This window comes from Crocodylus siamensis, chromosome 2, assembly GCF_052110815.1.
Source record: "Crocodylus siamensis isolate JL-2025a chromosome 2, ASM5211081v1, whole genome shotgun sequence".
Lineage (NCBI taxonomy): Eukaryota > Metazoa > Chordata > Crocodylia > Crocodylidae > Crocodylus > Crocodylus siamensis.
In genome coordinates, this window is record NC_143396.1 from 284525183 (window position 1) to 284543087 (window position 17905).

Below are 17905 nucleotides of genomic sequence, written 5' to 3' on the forward strand. Positions count from 1 at the left end.
AAAATTTTTAATACATTGTCCGTCATTGGAAGAGGCGGGGAACCATTGGATCAACCAACAGAGAAAGCCAGAAGTTGAAAATTGCCTGGCTGCAGGCAGGTAAAGCTGGAGGAGCAGTGTGCCAAACAAGCACCCCAATTCTGGGCTGTGACCACACACTTTGTCGCCCCATTCAGTGGAGTCACATGCCTTGGTAAGAAGATTACCTGGCTCTGCAGGTCCTGTTTTGCAGGTCCAGGGTACTGCAGCCTGAGGCCTTGCATAGAAAGAACCTGATGGAGTCCTGAATTAGAGAATAGCCACATGTAAAAGAGCCAAGCACCAGCAAGACCAGAGTGGAAACGAATCAGGAACCTTAGAAAAAGATAGAAATCCCGTGGATGCTGATCCTGCGCTCCTTCCTCAGGCAGAGCAATTCAAGTGGGGAATTTCCACTGCAACAACGCACTCTGGAACAATGCCCAGGCTCCCCAGGACTCGGCCCCAGCAGTTCAAGAAGAAGCCCCCAAGTGCAGCTCACGATAAAAAGAATGAATTCAATACCCCCCTTGCCCTTTTGGCAGCTGAATTCCAAAGCCGGAGCTATGCAAAATGAGTTTAACCCCAATCCCTCTACAAAATATTTGATTATGCTGGAGTTCATTTAACTCAGCATGGAATAGCATGTCTCGTCCCATACCGCCGATGACAAATGCAGAAGAAAACTATGCCTCAACTCAGCTCCTGAGCACATTTTGCACTGTGATTTATGCTTGTGTTGCAATGCCATAATATTGATTTATTCTTATGTTGCAATGCCGTAATATTACAATATTGACCACAGCACTGGTTTGCATTCCAGTATGCGGTAACCCCCTTACTGGTTATAGCCTCAAAGCAAATAGACTTTGCCAACTATCTGGGTTCCATAGTTAGGAAATACCGAATATATATCAGTCCCGTGATACAATGCAGTACATACAGGATATACTCTAGACAGATGCTATTATGTAACTGGGGTTCACACACTTGCATCCTATGACATCCAACTCTGTGAGCATCCTCTGTTGACAAGGAGACAGTATGTGTATCCAAAGCCATCACAGAAGCATACCTGGCAGAGGCAGTTCACTTGTGTAGTGAATTTTATTTCTCCCACCTAGCAATGGAAAAGGTAGGAAAGGAATTATTTCTCAGCTCAGTCCCTGTGTTAATCTAGTTGCAAGTATAATGTGATTTCCCCCATGCCCCGGTAGTAGGTATCTCACCACCTTACATATGGATCATTTTAATCTAATATAATCTGGCTGGCTAAAAAGGAGGTCGCCCCACACTGGAGCTGCCTGCAAGTAATGCTCAAATATACACGCCAGCCTTTGAGCTGCAGAACTGTGCATCTTAGGCGTTCTGCATTTAGTAAATCAACAGTAATCCCTGTCAAATGCACCATCCTTACAACGGACAAGCATGCAAAGCTTTGCAGTAAATCATGAAAAAACCAAAACCAAAAACAAGACAAATATATTTTTTGGAATACATTATGACCCTTCTGTTCTCTTTAAGCAATATCCATTTAAAAAACTGCTGACGGCATAAAACAAGCAAGTATCACCTCATCATTAGGAAGAAAGGTGAGGAGCTACTTGTTGTTTTGCTCTACTTATTTTGCATTTGCTCACTGGAAACAATGACAAAAAGAGAGGGTCATTTTGCAGAAGCTAAGATCAAACACGTAGGATGTAAGAATAAACAAAACCAATACACGACAGATTTTTTTTTAACCTCTAGTAAATAAAGATGAGTTCTTAATTTATTATTATTATACCCATGTATACAGCTACCCTTCACAGTGATTTATATTACCTAAAGACTCCCCCCTTGTATTCTTACCCAGCAAGGAATATTTTAATTGTAAATTTGCCTTTTGGAGTCTTTAAATTGCACACACACAAAAAAGATGACGACTATGGATACTTTGTAGCCACTAATCTGTAAATAGCCTCCCAGTCCAGGACTCATCTCAGAAACGTGGCATCAATTGCAGAAGCTCCCATTTAGTTTTAGCTGAATAAAGCCACACTAGATACGCAAATAACATCAAACTTGCCGGATTAGAGAGGGGCACCTCGTACTCTAAATCATGATTGTCAATCATCACCCAGGATTAAGGGATATAGTTTAAAAACCTAAAAGCAAGCACTTCCTTTTAACTTCTGCCTACTGTGCATTTTGGATTATCGCCCAGAAGTTGCATTACTTGAAACAAGACTGCCTCCCCTCTACCATCTGAGGGAAATGCATTGTTACCATCTGCTACCCTCTAGCCGGAATAAAAATCAGCAAGCCGTGCAACTTAGAGGTGAGATCTATTACAGACCACGATTATATTTATGATTTGCTTTTCAGGTAAAAATGGGGGGAGTGGTATTTTTGGCTTAATAAGTGCTTTCTGAACACAGGAGCTGCTCTTACCACAAAGATGTAAGGCAGTTAAAAACCAAAGCAGAAACCTTATTCTCATACAAAACTGGCAAACCTTCCTCAAGCACTGGATTTTACACTGAACTTGGAATCTGCTGCATTACATTTCTTAAATCAAACAGCATCACACAAATACTCCCCCCGCCCCAGTTTGATGAATGCAATGCACTGACACAATGTGTTTTTCCATTTCCCCCCCTACCTTTTCTTTAATATAGAAAAGATGCACGTAATCTGATAGATTTTATGTGCATCTCGAGTGGCAAACCTGTTCAGGGAAAAGCGTCTTTTAATTTTATCTCTTCTACTTCCCTTGAAAAATATAAAGCTTGATGACAATTAACCGGTATTAATGTTAAGTGTAACAATACTTTTTGGGTGGCAGCGTGATCATTAGAATATATGGAGTGCCATACTGGGTCAGACCAATGGCTTATCTAGCCCAGTATCAAGTCTCCAATAACGGCAGGAGTAGATGCCTTAGATGGAGAAAAATGACCAAAGTAATCTCTCCCCTGGTCATTACCTTCCCTGGTGTTTCAGGCACAAAACTCTGTGCAATAAAAGGAATCCATATGGACTGTAGCAACTTGGATCTTTTTTTCAGTGCACTGTATTCAGGGCTGATGCTTGCAGCCACGTGGCGCGTTGCGTGCTCAGACCTCTTACATCATTCCCCAAGCACATGAAGCCTCCTGGTAGCAAATCATCCCCTCTACAACTCCTGTTCTAACCTGCAAGGTTATATCTGTCATCTACCATCATTGGTTTAAAGACGCCAGAGGATACATGTTTAACATCCATTCTGTTTAAGAGCTATTAATAGATCTATCATCATGAATTTGTCTAGTCCCTTATCTAGTCCAGTACTCTGAGATAAGATTCAGAGACCACACACGGTTGAGCTATGACCCTGGGTATTCTGCCTGGCCTTAAACAATGCCACCTCTAAGGCTGGCTTTTCCAAACAAACCAGCTACACATCCTTATGTGCAGAAAGTCAGGTCAGTCCGTGTACACAGAGCTCATTCTGCTCAGTCACATGATATGCACACAAAGTTAAAAGAATAGCACACCCAAGTTAGGTGTCCATGCTTGGGACGAACCTGTCCCAACCATGTCTGTGTTTGGGACCATCTGACTGGCCCATGCATATCCTGGAAGCCAATGAGCTTGCTTGTTGTAAAACTAGAGGGAGTGGGGCTTCGCTATGAAAAACCACATGCCTAACTTGTCTGATAAAGTGGCTCTGTGCTTGTTTCCTTATCCATTACCTAGAGATGGCCATACTTATCCAGCTGTCATTGCTGATACCTGTAGACTTACTATCTGGTCGTATGATGCTTGGAAGAGGTCATGCATTATGAGCCAGAACTGCAACTCCTATGCAGGCAATCTCATGGCCACTGAAATCATAACCCTTATGTGCCTGATACAGCAGACTGCTGAGTCTTCTCAATTTAATGTAGGTAGTGAGCATTCAGCATGTCACAGAGGCTGACCCAGTCCACATATTTGTTACTAAATACATTTCTGAGTGACACCCACCTCCCCCAGATCTACTAGTTCAGTCAAGACACAAGCGAGATCATAATATTTTTGGTGCTTGATGTTACGTTACATGACCTATTGTACAGAGATGTAGCTGGTCGAAAACTTTTTGGAATAGTTTGGCTTAATAAGGTTCCATCCAAAAACCGAGAATTAAAGGACACACCTTTAGTCAAGATACGTTATTAGAGCGTCACTGACTGAAACCAAACTAAAGTGATTTGCACGAGTTAGTGGCCTTGATCCTAAGGTATAGTTTATGGCTGCACAGAGATGAACAGAAAGAAAATATACCCTGGGTCTTTAAGCAACACCAAAAAAAAAAAAAAAACCAGGGAAGGCTAATCTTATCAACATATAACCTTTTAATCAGATTATTGAAACAACATGTTAATTTATGAAAAGTTCAGCATTCTATTAAATTGCAAACAACATAGTGAATTACAACCCAACAGGTTGCTTCATTGAATTCATGCAGCCACCTCTGGCAAAGGCATTCCAAATTTGAACTTAATTAATATTCCTACTCCTGGTTTCCATAGTTTCTTTTTAAACATGAGTACCAGCAGAAACTGGCAGTAAGTTTACCCATATTCTCAATAATAACCCCCCTCTGGCTGTCAATATGTATGAAAAGGAACATTTTTTGCATACCCAGAACAGCCTGTCATTTTCCTGTCTTTTGTCAAAAATATGTTGGCAACTTTTTTGTTGTTGTTGTTCCTTTTTTGCTTACGCAGCTTAGGATGTTTAACTGTTTCGCTGCCTGAGTTACGGGCAAATTACGAACAATTGTGCATGTTTCATGAACAGGAAATACATATTCCTTTCTGTGCTTACATACGCCCTGAGACGCAAGGGAGAGCCGGGCTGCATTCGTTAGGTCACTTAGTTTGAACCTGCAACTCGGTCCACACAAGTGCAAAAGCCTGTTCATACACAGCTTGCTCGTAAGCCTTGCCCCATGTCTCAAATGACAAAGTGCAATGGCCTCAATTCAGGTCCAAGAGAACAATCACCATATCTCAAAGATATATGTATGACCACTCACCTCTGCAAAAGGATGATACCAGTCCATATAGACATATGTGGACCTCTTTGGTAGAAAGGAGTTCTGGCAGGGGAGACACCATGATCTGAAAGGTGATTTTCCCAGGGTAATTGTCTCTGATATGTCCTCCATAGGAGGTCTATATTGAACAGATTCTTTTTGATATTGGTTGGTGGACCTGGAGCGTGCTCCATCCACTCCATACATTGACCTGGTATTGCAGTGCTTCCAGGACCGGTGCAAAAAAAAAAAAAAAAAAAATCATTGCAGAATCCTGGGCCTATACATGGTGGGCTAGCTCATGCCAAAATCTGTGCTGCCATGATTATATTGTTATTGGTACCCAAGCTAGGTATTTAGGGGTCTAAGACATGTTTGCACAAGGTCACATCCTGGGAACACAGCATAGACATGCCCCAATCATATTTTGTAGACAGATGCATATCTGTTACATCTAACTTGGCCAAAGCAAACAATCATCTGAGTAAGTGTGATACATGGAAGAGAGCTGATGGGCCAGCAGTCTGACTGGGACTCCTGGCTTCTATTAGGAGACTAAAAAGCAGAAACTAATTTGGTTTTTCAGCATCTGCAACTGCTATGCAGGCCATTTCCAAACTAAACAAGCATGCACTCTATATAGGGCTACCCCTAAAACTCATTCAGAAACCAACACTGGTGTACATGTAGACACCCCCTCCGTAAGCAGAGTGTCTCTCCAGGAGTGTATTCAGTGAGTGCTACCTCCAGCGTTCAAATTACTTTCTGGCTCTTGAGTGGGGTCTGCTGCTGTGGTAGCTGGAAAGAGCTGCCGCCTGGGGTGCAGGGTGGGCCAGGGGGCTCTCATCTCTTCTGGGGGTGCTCATCCCCCCCTGAGCTAACCCTGGCTACTTCTAGGTCTCTGAATATTAAGATGCTGATCTTGTCCTACAAGGCCCTGAACAGCTTAGGACCTACCCACCTGAGAGGTCATCTTCCTCCCCATGACACCCCAGCTCAGCTGAGACCAGGAGATGGACCCGAGGTGTAACCCCATTGGTATAGGAAGGGGCTCCTGGCAATGCATGTTGTGCGGCAGTCTCAGCTCTCTGAATGTTTCTTCCCTTGGTGCAAAATTGACCCCACCAGCAGCCTTCAGACCACACTGTTAACCTGATCTCTTCTCCTCTGGGGATTTGAAAGCAGGCAAAACTGCTCGGAAAGGAGTTAGATGACATGGTGTTGAAAATGTTGGTGACTGCCTTACTCTTCTTCTATATTTAAGCTCTCCCAGTTACTCTCATGAATTCACCTTGTCCAATGACAGCAGCAGCGGGACCTACTTGGCAGAAACCCTAAGTTGAGAGACTGCCCATGTTTGTGCATGTACGTACACAGGTATGTGCATATGTACACACACACACCCTGCATATTGAAAACCTACCGACAGGAAAAGTATCAGCCAACTGACTGGAATAAATTGTTAACAACATATCCGACAATTATTTCCAGCACGAGAGCTGGAGGTGTTCGTTTATGAATAAGTTAATAATTTGTAAGTTTATTTACCAAATACATTATTTGTAATTATAAAATATACAGGCATAGCAAGAGGCAGAACTTATTCAAACTGACTAGGACTTGATCATTTTGCATTCCTAGTCCCTTTTCCAAAATAATGCTCACACTGGAGCAGAAATGCATTATCCCAGGAATCACTGTACTACTGAAATGGCATTAAAAGATTTTCTTCTTCCTTTTAATTAATGGGCACTTGAGGGGTTTGAAGTGCTAGAGGATGATGAACTGGATCCCTTGAGGCATTTGGTACTTGTAAGACTTACTGAACTCTAGATGAGACCAGCTACATCTCTCTCCACCTTTGAAGAAGCATGCTGGATCACAAGGAGTTATTTATGCCCCCAGACTTCAGCAGCCAGATCTGATCAAGATTCATATGAGAAAACAAAACCCTGAATTCCTCAATAAATTATCTTTCTTCCCCCTTCTCCAACCCACCCCTACCCTTTCAGGCATATATTTAAAACTTGCTCTGGACACCACCTTCTATACCTAGTGAAGTGTATTACAGCAAGTTGTTTTTAGAGCGTGCCCAAATACTTTGACAGCTCAGACAAAGCCAGGCACCGAACCTCCGGAGTCATGGACTCATAGAGCTGTTGGGCTGGAAGGGACCTTGAGAGGTCATTTAGTCCAAGCCCCTGCCTGAGGCAGGATCATCCCTATCCAAACCAACCCAGACAAATCAAATTTTCTAACTTCTTAGCAAAAAGACACAATCAACCCAGATGGAACGCAAGACATAGCACCTCGACCCAGTGAAGCACTACGGTGGCCAACCTCTTGCTGTTATAAAGGTTATTAATATATGCTCAAGATATCCCAGGAAGAGAGGAAATATATGCTCAAGAGATCCCTCTCCAGAGGAAAGTTATCCTACATTTTCATGTTCCACCGCATTTTTCCCCAGAATATGGCACGGAGGACACAAATCCAAACAACAGAGGGGAATTCAGAACATTAGGACCTGGAATCAATGATTCCCGGGTTAAGCAAAGCCACCTCTTAAACCCCCCCATCTCCTTTTTGGTGATGCTTGCTTAATTCCTCTTGGTATACAGAGAAATAAAGGCAGCAAGGCCTCTGTTTGCTTAAACACTCCACAGGCACGTGGCAAGTATCCTTGTAGCTGAGCCGGTTACACCAGGTGCCAAACGTGTAGGCAGGCTTCTGAACTGGTCTCAGACTCATAAAGATGAAGCTCACTTTAGCATCACAATATATGGGTGAGCAGGTGGCTGAGTCTTCTACATGCAAAGAGGAACCAGTTAACCGATCACCAGCTAAGCTCCTAGACACTACCACCCATACTACCTCTTCCCCAAAGGATGGTGGGAGAGCCTAGGATCCTGAAGCCATCTTTAAAAGGTAGAGTGATGACCAGGCTCATCTGCCACCTGGCTCATTTCAAGTCCCATACTGTGAATGGAAACAGTTTTGTCCACCCAAAACTGGTTCCTAACTTGTAGAAATTTCCAACTGCTGAAGAATACACTCAGATGGAAGGCTTCCACATACCTGGACTGAAATAGGCCCCACTGCTGGCACAGCTTCATGCACTGATCACCATTGCCCACAGTCAGTCATTCTCCTTCTCCAACTCATTCCTATGCCTGCAGGCTACAAACTACAAAAGTAACTTGGGAAACACAATGGGACATGTCTGGTTAGTAGGAGTGTTGCCAGAAGATGGAGGGAAGTGATTGTTCTCCTCTATCCAGCACTGGTCATAGCTGGAGTACCGTATCCACTTTTGGAGCCCCCACTACAGAAAGGATGTGGACAAATTGGAGAGAGGCCGGCGGAGGGCAACAAAAATGGTTTAGGGGCTGGGGGACATGACTAATGAGGAGAGGCTGAGGCAGCTGGGCTTATTTAATCTGGAGAAGAGAAGACAGAGGGGATTTAACAGCAGCCTTCAACTCCCTAAAGGGTGGTTTCAGAGAGGATGGAGCTGGACTGTTCTCAGTGGTGGCAGATGACAGAACAAGGAGCAATGGGCTCAAGTGGCAGCAAGGGAAGTTTAGGTTAGATATCAAGAAAAACTCTCACCAGGAGGGTAGTAAGGCACTGGAACAGATTACCTGGAGAGGTTGTGGACTCTCCATCCCTGGCGATTTTTAAGACCCAACTAGACAAAGCCCTGGCTGGGTTGATCTAGTTGGGGCTGGTCCTTCTTTGGGCAGGGGGTTGGACTAGATGTGACCTCCTGAGGTCCCTTCCAACCCTCATTTTCTATGTTTCTACTTATTAGGCATCTAATGTGTGATCCTTTTCCACCCTGCTCAGCTCCCTGTTACTTTTGCAATGTGCCTTCATTTTAGCCTTAAGGTTAAGTCATAAAACATAGTGAGGGGGCGCAGGGAGAGGACTCACCCACTTCTGGCACCAACAGTTTTCCAGCAACTCAAGCAGGGTGGGATAGGATCTCATTTAGATACTTAAAACATGGAACAGGATCTGGCCTTATGCCTTTGGGCCTGCATCATTCCACATTTTGAGCCAGCCCTCTGCACATCACTCTCCTAGGTGATAAACCCAGAAGCTGTGCAATGCCAACCTAACCACATAGACCTGCAGCCCTGACAAAGGGGTCCAAAGGCTCCCCTGCTGCTACTTTCTAAGGGTGTTCAGTCTAATCCTTCTTTGCTTCATTACACTTTCTAACAAAATCATGTCAGTTGTACTGCCTTTGACAGGGGAGAAATGAAACCTAGCTATCCACCTAGGAGACACCACTCTATGGGCAAAGCCCAAGTGTCAAGTTATGGAGTGCAGCTGTTTTTGAGGCCCCTGCTACACTTTACATATATTATGCCAGTAACTGGTTAAATCAGGCAATACATGTAGACTGGACACACATGCACTGTAATTATCACAACATAAAAAATGGCTATTCAATTATACAAAGAGCCAACCAGCTACAAAGTTAGTGCTTGAAAGTGTTTAACACCTCTATAGCTTGTTTCTAGCTAACTTTATTTGAATGAATAGCAGGGCCCCAGGTGATTTTGTTGACTTGTAAACTACCAGCAGTTCCAGCAGTGGGACCAACCTTTTTTGGTAGGTGCGCCACAAATTAGCCCCACACCCTTCCCAAGTGCAACTCCAATCCCCTTCCGGTGCCCAAACTGCTGCTCCGCAGCAGTTCTGCTTCCAGCCTTGTGCTCCCTGCCCGATTTGCTGCTCTGCTTTCTGCCCATCTCCTCCCCATTCTCCCAGGTGCCACACATACAGGCTTCCCATGCCACAAGTTAATGACTGGCCACTTCACTGGGGTGCTGGTGAAATTTAGGATCCAAGTCTAACTTGATACCACAGAGGATCAAGCACTGCTTACTTTCCAGGAGCTAGTGGGAACCTTACAGCTCCGACTACTCCACAGGATTTCAAATGCTATTAAATAAGCCTTAACTCACCTTCGCTTCTTTACCAGTCAATGAGACGGTCACTCTTCCCAGGTTCCTGCCTGTCCTATAGAAAGGAGCTGAGTTTTCAAAATCGGCACAGGATACTTCACTGCTCACAGGCATTGCCACATAAAAACAAAGAGAAGCCCTGGCCAAGCTCTCGGTGACACACAAGGAGAAGGCAAATTGAGCATCCCACTTTCATATGAGCGCTATCCTCTCACCAGCTGTATTGCGGGATCATAGGGATCATCATGCAAAAGAAATTGTTTATGGTCAGTGAAATTCTAACTGTGGACATGGGCTAGGCCAGGGAACGCGAGAGTCTCCATCTGCTTCCTTTTTTGTTGGAAGTCAAGAAAACTTTCTACTGTGGCTGTGCAGGTATGTGCAGTATATTTACCTAAGATACAATAGATGGCCTTCTGCACTGCAGCAACGTTAAGCTGAAGCCCTTCGCGGTCTAGGGGCCGCTTCCCCCCCACTGAGGCTGAGGAGGATTTAGATGACAACACTGTTTTGTTGGGGGGTATTTTTTGCAAGAACAGGCCTTAATAATTTGTTTCCGAGCATGGCTAATCATAGTTTCCCTGTTCTTCCATTTCTGTCATCTACCATGCTGGGGAGCATATTAGTTCTTTTCAGCACCCATGTTTCACCCACCCCAGCGACGCTCCATCTCCAAGAATTCACATGGCTCCGTGTCAAAAAATAAAATAAAGGAACATCAGAATAATCCCATTACGTTATCTCCTCTTCTGGGTTCTCCAGTACAGCCAGCCTTTTCTTGGTCTATTTTTATATGCTATACGCTCTTCAGGGCAGGGACTATATTTTGTGTATTGTCCAGCACAGAGCAGATTGTCAGCCACTACACAGACACCTTCAGATCTACACTTCCATATGGGTTTTAAATACTGCACTGATACTACATTGTGCAACTCGTACACAATTTTCTAAGCCTTGCTTTACAGTCTCTTAAGAATTTGTAAGAAGCAGGGAAAGGATGGGGGAACCATTTTAAGCTTTATTTAATGATCTGATTCAAACCTGGAAATAAGGAGTCAAGATGAACACTCTTCCTTAGCTGATGCTGCTGTTCATTTCTGCCCTCCCAGCATGAGTTAACAGCTGAGCATTAAGCATTCACTTAGGGTTTTTTGCCGCCTTCTTTAGAGCTAGGCTCCTAATGTTTCTAAATGTGCCATTTTCGTATGAAACAAAACACATCGCTGCCCACCTTCATGTACTCTACCTCATACGGTGGGTCTGAATTGAACGCAGCAACATGGATTGCATTATTAGTTGCACAAAGAATAGCTCGGGTTCTCTCAATACATTTGTGGGGTCTTAAATGAGTAACTAACTTTTGGAGTGTATCACTCCTGTAAAAGATTCTCCCCCTGGTGGTATAATCTGAGCGTACACTTTGGAATCGTTTCCTATGGAGAATCCCACAGCTTTCCTCCTTTTCACACAAATCTTTCCTCCCTATTCCTTCGGGATTCTTTATTCCTTGTTTTTATCATTTGGCCTGGAAAAGTCATTTCTTTTAGTTAGGCTAAGTGCTTCCATCATCTTTGTAAAGAGGGTCATCCAGTATACTTCATATCTGAGGGGTTTGGACATCGTGTCCCCAAAAAGAACTCGAATTTACTTTTTAATTTGCAGAAAAGTATCGTTTTCAATTTAATGAATGATAGTGTCTAATTTCCCCAAAAAGGCAATCCATACAAGATATATGCCTGTCCTAATGTTAGCTTTAAATCATTCATCACATTCATCAAACATCACATTTGTCTTGGAAGAAACCATTTTCTCCTTGACTAAAGTATGGTCCTTCAGACATCCACATCTGTTGTCCTGGGACAAACCCTAAAACAGTTAACGGGATAAAAAAAAAGTTCATTCCAGGACATCACAAAGTGCATCTGAATGGTTGTCCTTGGATTGCATCAATGGCAGAAAAACAGCAGTGCATTCAATTGCTCACTAAAACCCAAATAAGAAGGGTAATGCGTATACACACCAATCCCAGGACAAACATAGGCACAACTTGTCCTGGGACAAAGCCAATGTCTGTTCCTAGCTTAAGTTTACCAACTTAAAATGTATCTAACAATTGAGCATAGAGGTTGGTTTGTGATTGCCATTATTATTTCTATGTAGCTGCTCCAAAGTGCCACTTTAACTAATTTAGACCTTCAGATATTAAACTTATTTAAACAACATAAAATCTGCATAGACGCATTCAAAAATAGCTACTCCCTTCTGATAAACCCCATTTCAGCCCAGAAGCTTGCTTATTTTCTCTCAAATGTGGCAACTGCTTCATTTTGCAGGCTTTAGGCTCTATGGCAGGGGCGGGCAAAATATGGCTCACGGCCCAGATCCGGCCCACCAAGCCATGCTATCCGGGTCATGGGGCCTTATTACCTGCCGATGGCTGCCTGTCTGAAAGCCGATGAAGCACCGGTGGCAGGAGCCACCAGCTGCAGCAGCAAGCAGCTCAGGCTCTAGTTGCAACACAATGAACCCAACCCCAACCTGACCCTTTCCACCCTGCTCTGCCCCCACCACCAGAAGCTTCTGGCTAGCGGATGCTTCTGCCCCTGGCACCCCGTGGCTATTCCCCCACCCTCCCTTGTCCGAGAGCTGAATTTCAGATAAGAACAGGCCCGGGGCGGGTGGGGAGGGGGCAGAAGGACCACCAGCAATCGCCCCACTCTCTGAGGCTCATGGGACTCTGGCTCTGCGCCTCCATGTGCCGCTTGCAGCTAAAGTGCCAAAAGCACCATGTGGAGCCACACGGACCCGGCCCGGCCTGATGGTGTGGGACTTCCTGCAGCTCCTGGCACTCTAGCGCACCAAAGGGCCAAGCAGGTCCTAAACTGTGCCGTGTGGGTCCTGGTCTTGCAGCCAGGAACCATGTGCTGCCAGAAGGAGAGGCCCAGCTGGTTCCGCGCTGTGCCGCACGGGTCCTGGCCTTGCGGCCTGAAACCCCGTGTTGCAGGGATGGGCCGGGCTGGCTCCATGCCACGCAGGTCCTGCCCTTGCAGTCGGAAACCGCACAGCGCAGCAGAGCCAGCCTTGCCCATCCCATCCCGGCAGCAGGCAGTTCCCCACTACACACGCTATTCGAGTAAGGCTGTATTTTGAGCTATTATGCAATTGCCTCTATATACTCTATGCAAATGCACATAAATCAAGATAAAAAAAAAGTTAAATAAAATTAAAAGGTTATAGTAGATGTTTGATTTTTTTAGTATATGATTTGAGTTTTTCTTCTTGTTCCAAGACGGCAGCCCCCGCCTGTCCCTAAAGGAGTACTTCCAGGGCAAGTGGTAGGACTTCTGGTGGCCAAGGTTAGGGGTGGGACTTCCTGTCCCAATATGGCAACCAGGGGGCGGGGCAGCTATCAAGGGGCAGGACTACCTATGCGGCGCTCAACAGCTCACCAAAACTCATTAAGTGGCCCTCCAGCCAAAATGGCAAGCTTCACGTTACATAAGTAAAGAAACTAATTGCTCAAACTCGGTGCATTTACACATGCACTTTACTGCAGAGTTGACTAATGAGCTCCACAGTAAAGTGTCACCATCCACATGTGTACCTGTATTAGGGCGCAGTAAATTAACCAACTCCACCGTAGGATAATACTGTCCAACATCTATGAGGAGATCCAGTATAGGATCTGATGTGCCAGCTCAGCCTTCAGGAGGTCGAATCATGTGTTCAGCAATTGCAACATCAGAACTCAAACAAAGCTCCTGCTATATAACGCTGTGGCAATCCCAACTCTACTCTATGGTTGTGAAACTTGGGTGACCTATAGGGACACCTGAAAATGCTAGAATGCCATCACCAGCACCACCTCTGGAAGATCCTTGGCACAGAGTAGGAAGATTGTTGCATAAATGCCAGCATCCTCACCAACGCTAACACCTCCAGTATAGAAGTGTTGATTATTCAATATCTGCTGTGCTGGACAGGGCACTGTGCGCGCAGGCCTGATGCACGTTTACCAAAATAACTGCTATACTCCCAACTCAGCCAAGGACAAAGCACGCACAAGGGCCAGACAAAATGCTTGAAGGACACCCTCAAGGCAGACATTAAGAAATCTGGCACTGAAACTACCAGCTAGGAAAAACTAGCCCAGGACAGGGCAGGCGGGGAGCTGCTTTGGGGGTTCTTTGAATAGATTAGAGCAGCCCAAAGACTGCTTTAAACTGCATTGCCTGCCTATTCCTACAAATTGCCATTACTAGGATAGAAGGACAACCCATCTTTGTCTATTTTCCCTGGGATACTAGACTGGGATAGAATGGTAATTAACTCTGCATCTCTAATAGATTTCTTCACGAAGGGAGAACTGTCTACTGGCTTATAAACTTCCACTGGGAGATTTATGGAAAGATGTCCTAGCAAGCCAGAATAAAGTTCTGTATGAGACAGGCCAAGATTCTCCAGGAGTGGCTTGTAGTTTTTGGGTAGGCAACATTTCCAAAAGTACATTTAAAAACAGGACTAGGCAATAAAACATCGTTCAGAACATTCGTGATGGAGTCTCGGGTCTTCCCGAGTCAAACAGGGACTCAAACCCGGGTCTTCTCACCCTAATCACCAGATTGCAGACATTGTGAGAGGACATGGGTTGGACCAGAAATCCTACTCGGGACCCAAGGAACATTTTTTGAATAACATTTCAAGGGACTTGAGGAAGGGTACTGGGTGCCCTAAAACTTGTCTGCTATCTATTTACTGCCCTTCCTTTCGAAATGTCAGAAGAACCAAAGTTAACTTTCTCCTAAGTTAAAATGTTGCCCAGCTTTAAACATTTTAACAATTCGCTCTGCCGTCTCTAGAACACAGCAATATAAATATTACTATCTCTGCTAAAATGAATTATTGACAATTTTAATACATGTTGCACAGTACATATTAATATAGAAAAATACATGTTATCAGCAATATAATGTTGACCATGTACTAATCCATTCCACCTGCTCAAATATTAGTGCAAATAATTATATATTTGTAATGCATCATTGCTGTCTAGTTTGAATCTATGCTTCCAAAATAAATGTGCCTTCTCTGAAGTTGTTTGCCATCATAAGTAAAATGTTATATATTCATACTCAAATTGACTTTGGTTGGATAAGCAGAATGAGCAACCTTCAAAAAGCCACTTAGACTTAGCAAGTTATTTTAATGAACTGCTTACAATAAAATGAATGTTATAAAAACATTTCAAATAAAAACCTCATATTATCTGGCTTTGCAATGGCAGCAAGGCACTGGGGGGGAGGGAAAATCACCATGCAAAGTTCAGTATTACTGCCCTTAAATTGGCAATACACTTTCTAACACACTAGTTCAATTGAGCTCATTAGTGTATCCTCTTCTCTAGGCAAAGTTGGTTGCTTATTATATGCAGCATGCCATAGCCATGCACTAGTAAAAGGCTTCTGAGCACACCTTCACTCAGAGTTGTCTACCTCTTTTTGGGTGTTTCCAGAGACACACAAAAATGGCTCATTTTAGTAGAAGCACAGATTTTCCACCGAACTTGTTGGAATGCAACAAAGGTGGGAAACAAGCAACTTCGTTTGCTGCTTCAGAACCAGGTCTGGAGATATCCAAAAGGCACAGGATGAAATCTATCCCAGCCATAAAAAACCCGAGCGATTGAGTTGCATGAAAGAAGAGCAAAAACAGTTTGGAAAGGGAAATCCATTTCTCATCCCATCAATATTGGTGCACCAAGTCAAGGATGCAGTTCACTGGTGCTTGACCCCTTAGAATAGACAGTTTCTCCTCTCAGTAGCTTACTATCCAAATAGGCAAAGCTGATGCATGTCGAGAAGGATACACTGTAAGCAGATTTGAACAGGGGGCATGTCTGCAAATGCTATGATTTTAGTTAAAAAATAATCCTTGGCTGGGGTTTGGGTAGGTGGGGGCAACAAACATAGAGGGGAGGGGAGAGAAGAGGTGAGAGGGTAGGGTTGGGGACCACTGAGATCAGACAAAGCGAGGTTGAGGTGAAGAACTGTACCAACCAGCCAGAAGGTGGGAAAGCCCGACTACATCAGCAGCCTCTGTCCGTTCCTCCCGCAGAAACTCCCTGCATATACACTTGCTATATTCTGACAGTCCGTCCCACAATATTGGGTTTATTTCTTAATTTGCCAGCTCCTTCAGTAATTGCCTTACGTGAGAACCTCAGCTTTCACCTGAAAAGCATCAAGGGGCTCAGCCTTTGAGGCTGTGAAGAAAAGCTTGAAAATGTGGATCTTTTGGCAATTGCTTGAGGTGGTACGTAGGCACCATTGGGAAATTATTTTAAAGACCATCCGCGCCCCCTCCCCACCATGCAGCCTCTCTGCATCCTCCCTTCCACAACAGGGATGGATGAATTCCTCCTGTGTGGAGGATATGGGGTCTAACCTTGAACACAGGGCTGAGAATCAGGAACCTATTCTAACCAGCAGTTACAAGACTAAATTATTTAGCCCCTGGGCCTCAGCCTAACCATTCTGTGCAAGGGGGCTAAGACTCCACCTGAATGGAATTGGTAACATTTCAATATTTCTTTTAAGCTGATGTTTTGAATAGAAACTTCCAAGATTTTTGATTCTCAAATATCACATGGACCTTTGCAACCAAGGCAGAACTTCCCCACTCATCTGAAACTAAAATGTTTCACTGTGTTTTATTAAACTAACCTGAAAATCTTCAGATGTGGAGAAAGTTGGCTGTGAAACCTCCTTCCACAGTAGTGGTGCAGCAACTCTTGGGCAGTGCAGTTCAGAAACCTGGTACCAGCATTTTCCCTTTGTAGGCCAGGCTACAAGTACTCAGGTTACATCATGCAGCCACGACAGGGGAAAATATGTACTGCATTATGGGAGATATGTCCACTGAAGAGCCCAAAACATTGCAGAGGACATGGGAAATGTTAATGTTAAACAAAGAGGAACAGCTTAGGATTTCATTGGATTCATAAGAAATAAAGTCTTCTGAGGCCTCTTGGAAGCCCTGCTGTTCAGGTAGAGGGCTCCTTTTGGGTGTCACAGTAGGGACAGACAGTTCTTCTGCTGCTCTTTAGTAGATGTAAGGTGGAGTAGCAACAAGGATTCCCACCTGGATAGTGAGGGTACTGGTGGGTAAAGGCTCGTCTTCAAAGTCCAAGGGAGCTGAATTAGCATGGGAAGATAGGGGGGTAGTACTGGTGCTCTTCTACCTGCTATGAGGGTGGGAGATGGAAGAGGCAAACGTGGCCCTTCTGTCCCTGATACATGAATAATAATAATAATAAGACACAGCAACAACCACCCCAAAAGCAAGAAATCTGGCTCCCTAGTCCCTGAAAAAAGCTAAAAACTAGGGACAAAGAGCACTGGCTCTTCCACTCCGCTCGCCTCTGCAATGCATCATGGAGGGCAGAGGCTGCAAAGGCTGACCACAGGTAGTGGGAGGAAGTGAAGGGAAGATCCCAGGCTGCTGAGCAGCAAGCAGAGGGCTTTGGCGCACACTTCCAAAGAAAGGAAGGAACATTTCTCCTTGCATTTCCCTCACAAATGGAGGAGAAATACTTTTGACAATATACAACAAGAGTCGTAGGAAATTAAGCTCTTTCCCTAGCAAAGAGTGGAGAACGAGCAAACTGGCCATCTTTGAGACCCCAGTTCCATTCAAAAGATGGAGACTTGCCCCACAGCCAACTCTAATTACACTTTTCAGTTACCTGCAACACTTAAGCAGCCTAGTGATGCTTCATAAGGGTAAAGACAAAAACCAAGGTTGTATCTTGGTTCTTAAGCAGGCACTAATCTGACATGCTGCAGAGCTCAAGTCAAACCACCTC